We start from the raw sequence: 18,226 nt of genomic DNA, 5'->3' as shown, positions 1-18,226 counted from the left end.
ATAAATCAATATGCTCATACTGATCAACTATGCAAACAAAAATCTTCAGAAAGAGGATTTCCTAATCTCTAGATTTTTTCCCTTTGACTTCTTTCCTTCTTTCTTTCCTTCCTTTTGCTTCTGTGCAACTGTCTGTTGCTACAGTATTGTAAGCAATACTTAAACTTAATTAATCTGTTAGTCAACTGATAATACTAGTAAATTAAAATCTTTCACCAATATACAAGTATATATCATTTGAGGGGGAAAAAGTCACCATACAATATGTTTTATATGCCTCTTCACTCACCCACCCACTTATTCTCATGAGTAAATTCATTGAGTTAGGCAGGCAAGATGGTAGTGATGTTTTTCCCCTATTATTATTATTATTATTATTATTATTATTATTATTATTATTATTATTATTATTATTATTATTATTATTATTATTATTATTATTATTATTATTTGAACTTATATACCGCCCTTCTCCCATAAGACTCAGGGCGGTTCACAAGGCAATTAAAAATAACACTACAATACAAAAAGTTAATAATTAAAATAATTAAATTATCCTTGAGTAAAATATAAAACCCCTGTAACTCTAATTAAAACCCAATTACAATAAGTTAAAAATTAAAATCCTCAGTCCTGTCCGGAAAGCTCAAAGAGCCAGGTCTTCACGTCCCGGCGGAATGAACGAAAATCAGGGGCAGTCCTGAGCTCTACAGGTAACTGGTTCCAAAGGGCAGGTGCACCCACAGAGAAGGCCCTCCCCCTGGGTGTTGCCCGGCAGCAATCTTTTGCCGGCGGCACCCTGAGAAGGCCCTCCCTGTGGGAGCGCACAGGACGAAGGGAACTTGATGCCGGCAGCAGGTGTTCCCTCAGATATCCCGGACCCAAGCCATTTAGGGCTTTATAGGTCATCACCAGCACCTTGAATCTCACCCGGAGGGCAACCGGAAGCCAATGCAGCTCGCGGAGCAGAGGTATTACATGGGAGTATCGGGAAGCCCCCATCACAACTCACGCGACTGCATTCTGCACCAGCTGAAGCCTCCGAGTGGTCCTCAAGGGCATTTGCATTATCATCGTTTCACAAATTTGTTACATAGGATAGGTGAGCAGGGTCATTTTTTTATTTTCATATATTTGCTCAAAATATATTTGCCTTAAAGATAATGAAGGATAAAAACATCAATTAAAAATACCTCTGCCAAAACAGTTGAGTTAAATTGTTAGTTACTCCCAAGGAACCTTCTGTATTCCTGATGTAAATCTCTTGATAAAAAGAATGATTTATTCTTTGGGGTTCTTTTTTTGTTTTCAAAATTTTATTAGTTTTTCAGAATATAAAATACAAAAGAAAATGAAAATAATGGGAGAGTGTGTATTTCTACCCTTTAAAAAAGTAGTAGCAAATTATCTGTATCTTTTACATCTGTACACATGATAGTAAAGTCCTTTGCTCAGTTCATGATGACCACTTGAACCCATCCATGTTGTTTTCTCGGCAGCAATAAAGAAGTGTTCTTTTGTGTTTTTTCTTTACTAGTAATGGTGTTTAAAGCCCTACATGGCAGGGGTCCGGAGTACCTTAGGGAACACCTGCTGCCGGCGTCAACTTCCCTCCGCCCTGTGCGTTCCCACAGAGAGGGACTCCTCAGGGTGCCACCGGTCAGAGAATGTAGATTGGTGGCCCCCAGGGGGAGATCTTTCTCTGTGGGTGCCCCGGAGCTATGGAACCAGTTACCGGTTGAGCTCCGGACGGCGCCCGATCTTCGCTCCTTTCGCCGCGATCTGAAAACATACCTGTTCGAACAAGCCGGCCTTGTTCTCATTTTTAAGTGTTCAAGGGCTGGACCATTAATGATTTGTTTTCAAAAGTCTGAACGGAGAAAGCATTTCTTAACATCTTCAACTTGTGTCAACAGGAGTAGCAGATTTGTCAGATATTCAGCAGTTATAAAAGGAAGCAGCTTTCAAAAAAGTTAGAATTTGCTGTTCTGGAATATAGAACCAATGACTGAAATCCCAGAAAATCAGAATTTGGCTGAACTTCAGAGGAATCCATCTAATAGCAAGAACAGTTGAACATTGCCTTAGGACAGTGATGGCGAACCTATGGCACGCGTGCCAGAGGCGGCACTCAGAGCCCTCTCTGTGGGCACACCTGCCGCCACCTCCAGCAGTTGGCGTAGGTCTGTTAGGCCACCGCCGGAGCCCAGAGTGGCATCCCCACCCAGCACAAAGGAGGTGAAGCAGCCGTGTAGCAAGCTCAAGTAGAGGTGGTAAAGCACGCCCCCATGCATTCGCTGGCCTCTGTGTGCGGGGGCCGATAGTGTCAGGCAGCAGCCACCCCTGCCTCACCTTGCCCCGCAGCAATGGCATCCCCACCCTACCCCCAGCCTCACCTTACAGGACGAGCCTCCTGCCCACTGTTCCACCCACCAGAGACCCCCTGGATCTCCTCCAATCTTGCCCAGCCTCCACAGGCATACCCCCATGAGCAACATCAAGGTGGCCATGCCCAACTTGGCCACACCCACTCAGTCTGCCATACCACCGCAGCCATGCCCACCCAGTGGGCCATGCCCCCCATCCCCCTTGAGGCACCACAATGCTGATGTGGCCCTGGCACTTTGCGATAAATAAGTGGGTTTTCAGTTGCAATTTGGGCATTCAGTCTCTAAAAGGCTCGCCATCAATGCCTTCGGTCATAAACTATTCAATTTAAATCGTTTGTTGGAGTGTCATATTAAAGAGCCATGGTGGCGCAGTGGTTAGAATGCAGTACTGCAGGCTAATTCTGCTGACTGCCAATTGCCAGGAGTTTGGCAGTTCGATTCTCACGGGCTCAAGGTTGACTCAGTCTTCTATCCTGCCCAGGTTGGTAAAATGAGGACCCAGATTGTTGGGAGCAATAGGCTAACACTGTAAACCACTTAAAAGAGGACTATAAAGCACTGTAAGTGGTATATGTTTAAGTGCTATTGCTATTGCCATATAAGCATGGTAAATAAAATTAATGCTATAACATTGTATTTCATTACAATGTTATAGCAGATTCTCATTACAGAACTCACTGAACAAAGAAATGGATAATTTCATTTGTACATTTCTATGAAAACCCTGTGTGACAATATATGAGATGGGGGGTATTTCTTAAAAAAAATCTATTAAAGACTGCAATCTTCAGTTTATGAAGAACTGAACAAGGGTGGACACTGTTAATATAATAGTTTACTCACATGTTTTGGATTATTAGATGAGAATAGATTAAGGGATTAGGATATAGCTAGCACCTATCATACATGAACTTAATTCTTAGTTCTGTCCTGACCAACATTGTACCAGACCATATGACACATACAGGTAAAACAACTTGGTCTTATTTACTGATTCTTGAGCAGATATGAACCTTAGATTACTAGTTAGTATTTATATACTTTTTGCAAAAGTAAATAACAGGCAAAAAACAGGTATATATATCAGCCATCAAGGTTCATGTTTAAACTGAAATCAGCTTTCTTATTTTTTTTTCTTCTGAGAAAGAACAAAGAATTGTTTTTAATTACTGCACAATTATTCAATTCTTTCCAAGTTGCATAGACTTTTTTATTAACCCTGTCTGTAATTATCTTTTCCAATCTTTCTTATTTCCTTTTCCAAATAGTATATTCTTAGTCCCATTTCCCAATCACTCCCATTCCTATTTAAAAGTGCATTAGGATTTTATATAAGTGTACACAACTTACTTAACACTGGCTGGGTTTTTTATAGCAACTCTGTCAGTTAATCCTTTGTTTCAGATTAAACAGCATAAGAATGTGACTCAGAATAAACTGGCTGTTTTGTCTAACTGAAAGATGAAATTAACTGCTAATATCAAATATAGGTTGAAGCAAAATATCAAATATTGAAATAGAAGACCTATTTGTCTTATCTTCTTAGGTTTTTGGTGATACGAATATCAATAAACAAAGATGCCATTTCCAAAAAAACTCAAACAAAAACAATTTAATTGGGACTATTGTAAGAAATACCTCTAAATGAATCATATTGGTTAATGGAAAGTGTTATGGTGATGGACATAGCTTAGTGCTAAGTAACACATATTAATTATATAATTATATGATTTCAAGCATTTCCATTCATAACTTACCAGCATGGGAACTGATATTAGTAAGAATGTGACAAACAAGCTTTAATTTTTTGTCCTCCACTAAAGCCTTCATCTGGATTATCTCCAGTTTATTACTGTGGAAGGTTTCCTCCCATGGTCCACAGTCTAGAACAGGAGCTTCATTTTGTATAGGGCTTCAAATTTATTTATTTATTTATTTTATTACATTTATATACCGCCCTTTCCCGAAGGACTCAGGGCGGTTTACAGGGTGATTAAAAAAAAAAGATACAAAAGTTAAAAACAAATTTAAAAAAATTATATTCATCCCTGCATAAATAAAACCCCAGTTAAAATTAAGATTAATTCTCAGCCTGGGCCAGAGAGCTCGAAGAGCCAGGTCTTCAGGTCCCGGCGGAATGAATGGAGGTCGGGGGCAGTCCTCAGCTCCACTGGCAGCTGGTTCCAGAGGGCAGGCACACCCACTGAGAAGGCCCTATCCCTGGGTGTCGTCCGCCGGCAATCTCTTACCGGTGGCACCCTGAGAAGACCCTCCCTGTGGGAGCGCACTGGACGAAGGGAACTTGATGCCGGCAGCAGGTGTTCCCTCAGATATCCCGGACCCAAGCCATTTAGGGCTTTATAGGTCATCACCAGCACCTTGAATCTCAATGAGAAACCATGTGGGTCACTTCAAATGTAACATGATGCATTTCCATGTATGCAGGCTTTAAAGTCAATCTTGATTCCCAAACAAGTCTCTATTGACAAGATTTTTAGAAGTGATTTGTCATTGCCTTTTCTTAGGGCTGAGAACTAGAACTAGATTAGAACTCACAGTTTCCTGGTTTCTAACCAGGTGCCTTAACCACTTCACCAAACTGGCTCCTATCTGATGCTTTGAAGGCAGTGAAAATGGTTTGACACTAACCTGCTGCCTTCCAGATCTTTATAAGGACCGTGCAGTGCTTTGAATAGGATTAGATATGTAGCATGTGTCTCTTCTTAAAATACATCATTTCCTAGAATCAGACTGCAACTGCAGATGACAGCTGGGAAGATATACAACTGCTTTAAAGAGCTGCAGATAAGTGATATGAGAGTGTCCAGTGCTCTGAAATCCCATTTTTTCCTTCCAATCCATGGCGCTATACAGCCTTAGCTTTCCTGTTATGAGCAGCTTTTGTATTATATTTATAACCCAAAATTGATCCCAGCACAAAACATTGCAAGTGTGAATTAATAAATTCATTGCTATTTTTCTGTTACAATTCATACCTGATCATGTTAAATTCTATTAATGATAGTCTCTGTTTTGGGATTTCAGTATTGCACGGCCATTTGCTCCTATTTAACATTTGGGAGTATTTTTTTTTCATAGACACACTACTTTCATATTAAATAAAATAAGTTTGGAATAAATGTTGAATCAAAGCTTGTAAATTACTCATGAAGACCTCCCTTGAAATGCTGTCTTTAAATGACTGCCTCACATGGACCCCTGTCTCAGATGGTTGGTATTTCTGGGAGTCTACCTCTGTGAAGATCTGACCTGGAAAGTTAATACAACCCAGGTGGCTAGAAAGGCCCAACAGAGGCTTCACTTTCTCAGGGTCTTGCGGAAGAACAGGGTAGAACAATGGCTAATGACCCTCTTTTACCGGTCTACTATAGAGAGTGTCCTCTCATATGGTATTGTGGTTTGGTATGCTGGTCTGACAGCCGCGGATAGGAAAGTATTACAGAGGGTAGTGAGCACAGCACAAGACATTGTGGGCTGTCCCCTGACACCACTGGATGACATCGCCAGGGCTCGCTGCCTTGGAAGAGTGAGGAAAATTCTCAGGGATGACTCACACCCTGGACAGTATCTCTTTACTCTCCTACCATCGGGTAGGAGATATCGGAGTATAGCCAGCCACACCAACAGGCTGAAAAACAGCTTCTATTCATGGGCTGTTAGGCTTTTGAATGAGAAATAACTTTTGTGAACTTTTGTGAATTTTATGCAGAATTGACTTGGGAGGCCGGTGTGTGGTGTAGTTGGTTCACATGGTGTAGTAAGATGGAGGGTTTGTTGTCACTGTGTGTTGGGGTGGGTGGGAGCACAAAGGGAGGCTCAGCTAATCTCAATGTACACATAGTTGTACTTTGACAATAAAGGTTCATTTCATCTACAGCAGGAATTGGAAGAAATATGGAGAAAGAGTGATGTGGGATAGAACATCTTTATACAAGGGCCTAACCTTTTCTGATAGATGGCAGCAAAGGTAGCTCTTGCTAATAGGTTCTAGACCAGGGGTAGGCAACCTTGGCTCTTTTATGACTCATGGACTTCAACTCCCAGAATTCCTGAGCCAGCCAAGCTGGCTCCGGAATTCTGGGAGTTGAAGTCCATGAGTCATAAAAGAGCCAAGGTTGCCTACCCCTGGTTTAGACGACCTATTGGTTTTACTTGTGCTAATAATGCTGAAGATCACTGCAGTCATAGGCATCTGGTACAAACCCCAGTGATAAAAGAAATGCCCAAAATATGCATGAATAGCACAAACCTCAGCCTTTGTTACTTGCAGCCCCATAACATGTAGTTCATATCACAGTAAAATTGTGTCTTTGTCAAGCCCTGTGGGCTTGCCACTTCAGGGAAGGGAAAGGGAGACAGCCGAGGGAGCCCGCTGTTGGACGGCAAACTGCTGATGTCATTGCCTGACGACCAGGGAATCCCCCTTTGCCTGGGAATCCCTCTGCCTGACCTCTGAGCAGCTGAGGCTCCGGCTACATGCTGACTGCTATCTCTCCGGCCGCCGAACAGCTGAGGCTCGTGGCTGCATGCTGGACTGCTGGAGACGACGCTGGAGGGGGGAGGCGGAGGCCAGCTATGCTGGTTTTAGGGATGGGTGCCGGATGCTGGCTGGTTGGATGGGGGGTGGAGCTAAGGGGGTTGTCTGTATATAAGGCACTGGGAGCAAGTCACTCCCAGTGCTGACTTTATTGCTGTTATTGCTCTATTGCTGTTATTTGCCGTCAATAAACACTGGTCAGAATGTTCCTGCCTAGCCAGCTACCTTGTTGACCATCATTTATCATTTGTGGAACCAGGGCTGGTAAGGACTCTGACAGTCTTCTTGCCCTCATTATGCAGTAATCACTTATTGTACAAGATACAAGGGTTTTCAATGGAAGAGAATGTTTGCAGTGAGGATTGAACTGTGGGGTCCTTGGTGCCCTCTGAGCTTCATTGTTTTCTTGCAGATGTCTCATTACCAAACTATGTAACATCATCAGTGCTAAAAGGGAGCTGGATTTGTTCTCATTTTATATACTAGTAGCTTGCCCTGTATATAAAAACACTGCTCTGTGAGTATTACTGGCAGTGGTCTTGGTGATTCCTTGACTAGGAATCCTTGCTTACTGACAGTAAACTGACAATAAATAAGTCTGACCCAGACACAATCTGTTTGCAATAAGAAACTGACAAGTATTTATTCAGATGTTATAAATGATCATGGCAATATAGTTTTTGCTTTACACAGCATGTTTCTCTTTCATATCCGGAAGGAACTTAGAAGCATTCTGTGTTATAAAGATGTTCCATTTAACTACTCTGACTAATAAGGATTGACAAGGTTCATCTTACCGCTGTGAATTTTATCTAGAACTCTTAAAAAGCCACTTAAGCAGTGGTGGGATTCAGCCGGTTCCCACCACTTCGGCAGAACCGATAGCTAATTTTTTTGTTGACCAGGCCCAGAATGGACTTCCGGAAGCGACATCCACACAGAGAACTGGTTGTTCACATATTTGAATCCCACCACTGCACTTAAGCTATCCTTTGCTACACTTAATTGTCACAATGAATTCTCTAAAATAATTATGTACTCCTTGAAGACAGACTTGCTTTCAAATATAATGCTGTTTAATTACAGATGTCCTTCCATTTCGAGAGAAAGAGGTAAAAAAATTATTCCTTTACATTAAATTTAAGTCATAAATCTATTTTGGAATCTAGGGTCACAAACCAACTCTGCCGACCATTCAGACTAGGGCAGGACCCAAGGTCATCCAGGTGGCTTCCACGTCTAAGGTGAGATGGAAACGCCTGGTCACTGGTCTGGTGCCTTAACCACTACACCAAACTGGGTCTCAGTTTAGAACTTACTGGAGTATAAGTAAGGAGGAATGTTTGGCTTGAGTTCAGCTTATGATTATTCAGAATGCTTAAGCTACCTCTCCAATATCATATTGCTTACTGGACAAAAGAAAAACTTCAATAGCAACCATATATTTTATTCATTTTTAAGTTTGAATTTTATTTCTGTTTTTTAAAAAAATCATATGTATATTGCTCAGTTTGGAAGCCCTTGTAGTAGGGACCTTATAGCTCAGCTATATGATCCTAGTGATTTCATTATGTATAGCTTAGAGCATGCATTTATGCATCACATATTAATATGACCAATAATATTGCTAAGAAAACCACATGACTGTATCCCTCTAACTATCAGGAATGAGAAACTGTATTTTTCACATCAGTATCTTTTTTTTTAAAAAAAGCATCCCCTTTATTGAAATATTAATTCCAGTTTCACTCAGTAATGGAATTGAACTATCATTGGCAAATGTGCTTCATGCCTAAGATAACGGTAGCCTTCTCATCAACAACCCACACTAGAAAGAAAGCTTCTTCAAAATAAAAATTGTAGCAAATAAATATCTTTGTTATAATTAAAATTACAATGTTCCTCTTCAAGAATTTATCTTTGGAGCACCTGCCTAACCCCTGACTTTGTGAAATTGTTTACTTTATTTTCAATATTTAATTTCAGGATGTTGGATCAGCATTTGGTTTTTAAAGGACCAGAATGACACAGCCCAGACAATATAATTTTATTAATATAAAGCTGCTCTGGAAACCACTTGGTGAAGGAGTGGGACAAAAATCTTTGAAACAAATAATAACATATAGAAAACAAGCTGGCACATTTTAATTGATGCTCATAAGTTCAACATTCCGTCTTTCTAGAAAAGTGTGACGTTAACAAATCATTACTAAATAGCAAGTGTATAATCAACTGCTTGCTCTTTAGGACACAAATTAGAATACAATTATAATTGGTCTTTAAAGGGAAAGCAGGTGGTAAAGCCAGAATTTTTGGGGGTCTGGCAATATTATAATTGTGGAATACCTTCCTGAAAACATTCACACCCTCTACACATTAGAAGAGGCAATTATATTTACCAGAGCTTTTAAGATAATTGATTTTATTTTTATTATTATTGTACTTGAACTGGTCATGTTACTGTTTTGTTATGAATACTTGATTACTAAGATGGATGGTTGAATATGTTGTTCTATGAAAAACACTCATTTGATTTTTAATTTTTTTTTTTGCCTCCATCCTCTTTTGCTGAAATACAAAGCAATTGTCTGTTTTCTGTTCTCAGTTGAATGCCATTAGGAATGCTGGCAATAATTATGTGCCTTATTTTAAAGAATGCTACTCAAGGCATGGCTGAGCTTAGACTAGACATTGCTTTATAAACAAACCTGTAAATCAAATGCAGCTCTATGTGATATAGTCCATTTTCAGAACCAGAGCTGTATATCTTTTTCCACGCTTGGCTTATATGAAAAAAAAAATGCTCTGTAGTAAGAACAAATCATGCATAGTAATTAAAGATAGCAAGGGAGGTTATTCACCAGAGAAGGATGACTACTAAGAAACTTAAAAACATGCCTTAGGTTCTCTGGAATAGATTAAAGTCTCAGTATTTTTTGATGCATGATAAAATGACCTGTAATCTTCAAAGGCTTTGATGATAATACTTTTATTATTTTTTTAGGTGCCATTATAAAAATCTGTATACTGTATAAGTAAATAGTGTAAATATCTGCCCACTACTATCTTGTTTAGGCATATCCAACCTTTTGGCTTACCTAGGCTGCACTGAGTGAAGAGGAATTTTCTTGGGCCACATCTAAATTATATAATGTCATGCATATACAGTGCAGTATATGCATAAATAATATTAAAAGTTTATGATCTTGTGGGCTGCCTTGTGAGCTGTTCAGGACTGCTTGCAGGTGGCGGCCTGTACACACCTGATCTTGATAATGATGCAACGGCTAGGAAAAAAAATTAAAAGGGAGGCTCAAGAGAGACAGTTGAAATGTCTTTAGAAATATTATTAAACCATTAGAAAAACTCCCCTGAAATGCAGACAAGCAATTCTTAATTCTGTTTCAACTTGATTTGTCAAAATACTTATACATAGTTACAAAATATATTTTAAACCTCTTAAAAACAAGGCATTCAAAACACGTATCAGAACTACTTTTGAACTTAACCACATGTGTTCAGTATAAAGTTCAATAGAGATAAATATGTGTGTACACATGCACACACACACACACACACACACACACACACACAGAGGGAGAGAGAAAGAGAGAGATAAAATATTTTGTTCATATATATTCATTCTTTTAAATCAGGCATGTCAAACTCGTGACATCACGTGATGTTGCACGATGTATCGTGGCTTTTTCCCCATTCCTGGCAATGGGGTGGGCACAGTTTCAGTACGATGCATCCAGCCCGCAGATGCATCCAGTTTGACATACCTGTTTAAAATAATATTCTTAAAAAGAACTTTGCAACTGACACTTTATCACATCAAAAGGTTTGTTTCCAAGTCTGTGCCTCTTTTATTCTTTGAGTTTTTGTGAATAAAGAGCACATACACTGGGAAGCCTTTTTTTTTAGTTTCTTTAAAAAATGTATAGTTGCTTTTAAAGCTGTAGTCTGACTTTTCTGTTGCAGATTAAAACTTCCATCAATGTCAGTTTCTGTTTGCTTTGCAGATCTGCTAAAGAACATTTATATCCTTCACCCCTTTCACCTCTTAGAGGGTTTTAAAAGTGAAAGCCAGGTATCTGGTTAATGTCAAAGCTTGGTACAAACTTGAGAGGACCCTAAAAAATGGCACAATGGCAAAAATATCAATTCTCGTGGCTTCCCACATACTGTTGAGATTTGTTATGCATGGGAAATAATGTTATTCCACCATATTTGGATTCAGACTCAAAATTATTGAATTGCAGCATCTTAAGTTCCTTGCTAAGAGAGAGAAACAGTTTAGAAAGAATATGTGGCCTGATTTTGATGGCAAGCAGTCAAAGCGATAAAGTTTTATAAAGTATGAATCTAATCACAAGCTGTATTTTAAGCTGCTACATAAGGACAGATACGCAAAATGCAGTCGAGCTCCTACTCAATGCCTGTGACTTCTTTGATTTGGACTGCATTACTCTTGAACAGGGGTCTTCAAACTTGGCCCTTTTAATGACTTGTGGACTTAAACTCCCAGAATTCCTCAGCCAGACCCCTGCTCTTGAACCTGGGTTCCATTTAAACCTACCTTGGCAAGCTAACCTGTTTTACAGGATCATATTGGCTGGAGCATTGAACTAATTCAGACATCCATGTTTGGAGGGCAACAATCCAAGGCAGGCAGAGGCATCTATTGTGGGTATCCAACCCCTCATTGGGGGTGATCTTTTGCTCATGTGAGGTTGGAAAGGCTTCTATGAATACTTTTCAAAGGATGCACAGTTGCCATATGTGCATATCATGGTTACACATTTCTCAGTTAGCAAAAAGGTAAAGGTTTTGATGGGCCATTTGCTGTAGGGCCATTTGCTGTAAAAATGCAAGATTATGGCATGAACTCAGAAGGAAGGGAGGAGATGTGTATTTGAAAAGCTTGCACAACAAAGATAAAGGAAGAGGGGGTGTGTATAGGTGGGGTCCCGTTCAATGTAGGAAGGAAATGCTAACTGTCGGGCATATCATACAAGACATATTGCTAAGATAAGAAATAGAGCTAAGACAGAGCGAATAGAAGACTTGCTAAAAGTCTTCTAGAATGCCTATTAGTTAACTTTTAGGAATAAGATTGAAGTAGAACCAATAGAATACTTCTTAGATAACTTCTTAGATAAGTGTTTATTAGTTAAGACTTATAAATAGGGAAGGCATTGAGCCAGCAGAGGACCCTTTAGATAACTTTCAAAAAGCCTATTAGACAATGTTTCTTAATCCTGCCTTGAAAAACTGTATAAAAGCTTGTTGAATCCTTTGTTTTGGGTCTGGCATTTTGCTGGCCAGGACCCCTTTTGCTGAAGTGCTTCAAAAAAAAAAAAGGAAATAAATCCTGCACCTGAGGTCTGGTAGTCTTCATTGGCTTTGACACCAGGCTAAGATCCGTATTTGGAGACAACAGTTTCCCTGTTTAGTTGTATCCAGCTGTAGGGCGTGGTGCTCATCTCCATTTCTTGGCTGTGGGACTCAACATTGTCCAAAGACATTTTCCATGGTCATGTGGCCAACATGGCTATACATCAAAAGTGCATGGAACGCTGTTACCTTCCTACCAAGGTGGCACTTATTTATCAACTTGCGTTTGCATGTTTTTAAACTGTTGGGTGGGCAGGAGCTGGGGCAAGGGAGTTCACGCCATTGCCTGGCACTTAAACTAAAGTTAATGCAACTCTTAGCAGACAGAAGCTACATTTGTGTAAATCTAAAGTACTTCTCTGAAGAGTACATACTGAGAAGTTGGCCAGAAACAACAATAGCAACCTATGGGTCAGCTCTGTCTGGAGGCTTTGGAACAAAAAAGACCCCAATGCAATTCTATAACAAAAAGTTGGTCCTTAACCCAGATTCCTGCTAATAGCTTTATCTTAAGATCACCTTATATAGCCAGAACAGACCATATATATGCTGTCTACAATCACTCACATCCTTCTTACCACATAGACTATTGTGATATGATCTATTCAAATTCATACAGACACATACATAGACACACATATACACAGTATACACACACACATATATATATATGCAGATATACATATACACAGTATATGAAATTGATTTTAAAAAAACCAAAACTATCGCCAAAATTGAACATTTTAGCAACAGAATAATCAGAGAAGCCATTGAGATAGAAAAACGCCCCCACAGCATGAGCAAACGAGATGATACCTCTCACCTACCAGCCATTTGGAAACCCGCCTTGATTGACAGACGAGGCCCAACCACCAAGAATGATACCAGACCCAAACTCATGATAACATCACATGACATCACCACCACGCAACCATTCAAAAAGCAAATCCGAACCCACAATGATAACGAGGCACAACCACAAAACAGAAACCTAACTACAGCTGCAACATCAGCCACTTTAAACCCCTCCAAACCACACAATAAGCAAACTGACACCCACTATAAAAACATGGCACCACCACAAACACAAAGCCGAACAAAAGCAGCACAACTCACCAGCTCAGGTCTGGGGCTGGCAGCTGAGACCAGCCCATCCACTCAGAACACACCCCCACCCAATCAGAACACCCCCACCATCCAAAACACACTCCCACCCAATCAGAACACACTTGGTCCCCCACCCAATCAGAGCACACCTCCACCCACAGAACACACCCCCTCTGGCAGTTTAAAAAAGAGGAACAAACAGCCACATGCTTCTCCCAGAAGAAGGAAGCTAAAGCCACCAGCCTGATGATGACGGATGGGATTCCGTCGAAACGTTGCGCCTACACCTTTAGTTCTACGCGGGGAAAAAACCCGAATAACCAAAGATCCATATATATACATATCTATCTATATAAATATGCAGATAGATAATGTGCATTTCAGATAGATAGACACAGAACATACAGACACATCTACATGTATGTACTGTTTTTACCTGCCTGCCTGCCTGCCTGCCTGCCTACCTACCTACCTACCTACCTACCTACCTACCTACCTACCTATCTATCTATCTATCTATCTATCTATCTATCTATCTATCTATCTATCTATGTCAAAACAAAATTTCCTAGCTTCCATACAGTTAGGATATGTTCTGTGTCACATGTTCCCTTTGCTATATTTCCTCATTGTAATTTCCTAAATTTACAAATTAATTCCAAAGCAAATAAATGAATTTTGGTTAAAATTTGATCCCAAACTGAACTTTCATAAATTCACAGATTTGAGATGGACTGATATTTTGACATAATTAAGTTGTGTTCCTAAATATGTATCTAGAACCTTATTTAATTACCCTTCGTTCTAAGCAGCTCACAACTGGATTCATAAGTAATGTTACTTTATTTTTTTAACATAGAAAATGTAATTAAATTTCCTTTAAAGCAGGGGTCACCAACCTGTGGTCTGTGACCCATTACTGGGATGTGGACTGTTGGCCACTGGGCCGCGTGAGTGGCTGGCCAGTGCACACGCATGTGCTCGTTCACCCCCACCACTTGTACTAGCGTCAAGGCATCATGCAGGTCCTAGCAATGCCATGAGGATCAGGTGGGCGCTAGTGTTGCCATGAGTGCTCCTCCCCATTTGCATTAGTGTCAAGGTGTTGTGTGGGTGCTGACAATGCGCAAGCATTGGGGGGCACTAGCGTTGCCACGAGCGCACCCCCCACTCGTGCTAGCATTGCAATGTCATGCCAAGTTATCATCGCTGCAAGTGCAACATCCCCACTTGCACTAGTATCATGGCATTCCGTGGGCACTAGTGTCGCCCGAGCATTGTGCGGGTGCTCGTGGCCCCATTTGCATCACACACACAATCACCTGCACATGATTGTGCATGTAGCCCCATTTGTGCATGGGCATGTTTGCACGAGTAAAGGTGCCTCCACCCCCCACCCAGGCCGCCAACCCACAAAAGTTGGGGACCCCTGCTTTAAAGAGTATACTAAGTTAACTTTGGGACTATCATGGCTTTAAACATCCAGAATAATTTTTAAAAAAGATCTGTCTTCCTCTCTCCTTTGTTATTTTTATAACCCTATATAAGATGAACAGCAATGAATAGAATAGAATAGAACAGAACAGAACAGAACAGAACAGAACAGAACAGAACAGAACAGAATAGAATAGAATAGAATAGAATAGAATAGAATAGAATAGAATAGAATAGAATAGAATAGAATAACTAGGCAGCCAATAAATTTAAACAAATAATAATACAAAGCAAAACAGCAAGGAATGGAATGGAGTGGAATGTAAGAGAGCAGAACCAGGCAGAGAGAACATGCATGAGTTCCATACAGAACACTGAATTCTCATGATTATAATTTCTCTTTTTTTTATTGAAAAGTTTTACAGTACATTTTATTTTTAACAAAACAAAACAAAACCCCTCCCAACCCCCGCCCCTCTTCCCAACCTTCCCCAACACCTCCCTCCCTCCCCCTCCCCCCTCCCCGACTTCCCAGAGCTAAATACAAGGTATAACAGTAAAAACAATCATAATCTACCATATGCAAACAACAATAACTATTAAATCTGTCGCACTTTAACTCTTATAAAATAACTACAAGCAATATAAATATCACATCAATACTTATTCAAATGCTAAGTGAAACTTTTTAGTCCCATATTTATTCTGGATATAATCAATCCATTTTTTCCACTCCACAATATATCTCTGTTGCTATAATTTCTCTTTTTTATGTATTCAGTACATGTGGATTCTATCTCATATGCTAACTCAAAATGGAAACTAAATTTGATTGTGATATCAGAACATAAAATGCGTCAGCTCTTAACATCTTTGTTGTCTTTTTGTGAGTATTTTTTGTGTGTGTGTTAAGCTAAAAATAGCTTCACTGATTTAGTTTAGATTTTGTAAAGCTGAGGCTGAAGCCTGGAGGCTGATTTCTGTCTTCCTAAAAATAGGACTAAAGACAGAACACTTAAGGATAGAATTAAAAACAATAAGAGATGTTATTTGGGGAAAAAACCACATCAACAGGACACAATTTTAACTACACAATTGTTTTAACTCTCCTTTCAAATGTTCCTTATAGCAGGAAAAATTCCACTTCCATTCACTATACAGGTAGTCCATGATCTATGAACACAATTGAACCCAAAAATTATGTTGCTAAGCCAGACAGTTGTTAAGTGAATTTATGACCTTTCTTGCCACAGTTGTTAAGTGAATCACTGTAGTTGTTAAGTTAGTAATATGGTTGTTAAATGACTCTGGGGTCCCCATTGACTTTGCTTGTCAGATGGTCACAAAAGGTTACCACATGACCTGAATTTTGATCACATGACTATGGGGATGCTGCAACAGTGTGAAAAATGGTCAAAAGTCACTTTTTTCAGTTGTAACTTGTAAAGGTCACTAAATGAATGGTTGTAAGTCAAGGACTATCTGTACTGTCATTATTAACTCAAGTAACTTTTTATGTCAGATACAGGAAAATATGGCCACTGCCTGCTTGACGGAAGTTTGTCCCACTTCCCAGATACAATGAGCTCAATAAACAGGGCAAAAACCCAAATAAAGCAGCCACCCTGCATTATTTATATTCTGTTTTCTCTCATTTATTTTCCTATTAGTTTTTCTCTTTTCATTTCAAAGAACTAAATGTGCAGCAAAATTATCAGCAGTCAATGCAGCACGTCTCTGTTCTGGTTCTAGCCTGTATAGCAGGCATGATAAATTGACTCTGATTATAAAACATTTTATAGCTTGCATTATCTTTGTCAGATATAAAACACAAGGACTTGAGAAATATGGCATCTCTCTCTTCTTGGGCCTCAAATGTAAAATGTTAAAAGGCAAAATGAAAACAGCAATTCTTGAATTACTATTGAGATGGACACTGTCAGTGGAAAATGGCTGTACTCTTATTTTCCCATTTAATGATCATTTAATGGCATTGGCACCTCTAGCATGCATCACATACACATATAAACACATACTATACACTTCATTTAAAGGTAGTCCCTGACTTAGCACTCGGCAATAATAGCAATAGCACTAAAGACTTATATGAGCACCAAAGAATTGAGGCCTTTGAACTATGGTGCTGGAGAAGCTCCTGCGAGTCCCTTGGACTGCAAGATGATCAAACTGGTCAGTCCTAGAGGAGATCAATCCTGACTGCTCTTTAGAAGGCCAGATCCTGAAGTTGAAACTCAAATACTTTGGCCACCTAATGAGAAGGACTCACTGGAGAAGAGCCTAATTCTGGGAAAGGTTGAGGGCAAGAGAAGAAGGGGACGACAGAGAATGAGGTGGCTGGATGGAGTCACTGAAGCAGTAGGTGTGAGCTTAAATGGACTCCAGAAGATGGTAGAGGACAGGAAGGCCTGGAGGAACGTTGTCCATGGGGTCGTGATGGGTCGGACACGACTTCGCAGCTAACAACAACAACCACCAAGACTTATATACTGCTTCACAGTACTTTACAGCACTCTCTGAGTTCCCCAACCTTTCCGGCTTTGCAGACTGGTATGTGTGTGGGGGGAGAGGGAATGATTCCACACGAGCAGCCGGCAAGCATGCAAATGGAGCATGCATGTATGAATTCACCCACTACTTGTGCAAGTGGGGATGTGTGTGCATGTTTCCTGTTTCTGCAGCCCAGTTGCAAACACCCTCATGGCCCACTAGTGTGCCATGGCCCAGAGGTTGGGGACCCCTGCTCTAAGTGATTTATAGAGTAAGGATATTGCACCCCATGATCTGGGTCGTCATTTTACTGACCTTGGAAGGATGGAAGGCTGAGTCAACCTTGAGCTGGTCAGAATCAAACTCCTGGCAGTCAGCAGGATTAGCCTATAATACTGCATTCTAACCACTGCGCTACCACGGTTCGTATGATACCTTTGTTTAAAGGGAATCCTTGACTTATGACTACTCATTCAGTGACTATTCAAAGTGGCACTGAAGAAAGGGACTTATGAACTGTGGAACTATGTAGCACCACCACAGTAACATGATAAAATTCAGATGTTCAACACTCCGCCCGCACTTACGGCCGCAGATGCTCTTCAACTCTACCCACCTACCTATTTCTCCCACATCTATGCCCCTTTGGCCCTCTCCCACCCTGATATTTGCTACTCTAGCTGACTTTTGCCATCCTCTTGCTTCTGCTGCTGCTGAGATGTGCCTGGACTGGCTTCAACTGTGAAAAACAAACCAACCAACAAAGAGCCGCAAGCAGCCACAGAGCCCCAGCGCACCAAAAGATCCCTTTGCATAAAGCTTCTGCAAC

General features: G+C 40.3%; 1 protein-coding gene across 3 annotated transcripts in view; it reads right to left on the bottom strand.

Annotated features, from left to right (window-relative positions):
- The window catches only part of GRIA4 (glutamate ionotropic receptor AMPA type subunit 4), a gene marked incomplete at both ends in the record, with an annotated part of 287,382 nt that overhangs the window by 106,065 nt on the left and 163,091 nt on the right, over window positions 1–18,226 (bottom strand). The gene's annotated exons all lie outside the window — the stretch shown is intronic.

This window comes from Vipera berus (assembly GCF_964194415.1).
Source record: "Vipera berus genome assembly, chromosome: 4".
Lineage (NCBI taxonomy): Eukaryota > Metazoa > Chordata > Lepidosauria > Squamata > Viperidae > Vipera > Vipera berus.
The sequence above is the reverse complement of the archived record's forward strand: the minus strand, read 5'-3'. Positions and strand labels throughout refer to the sequence as shown.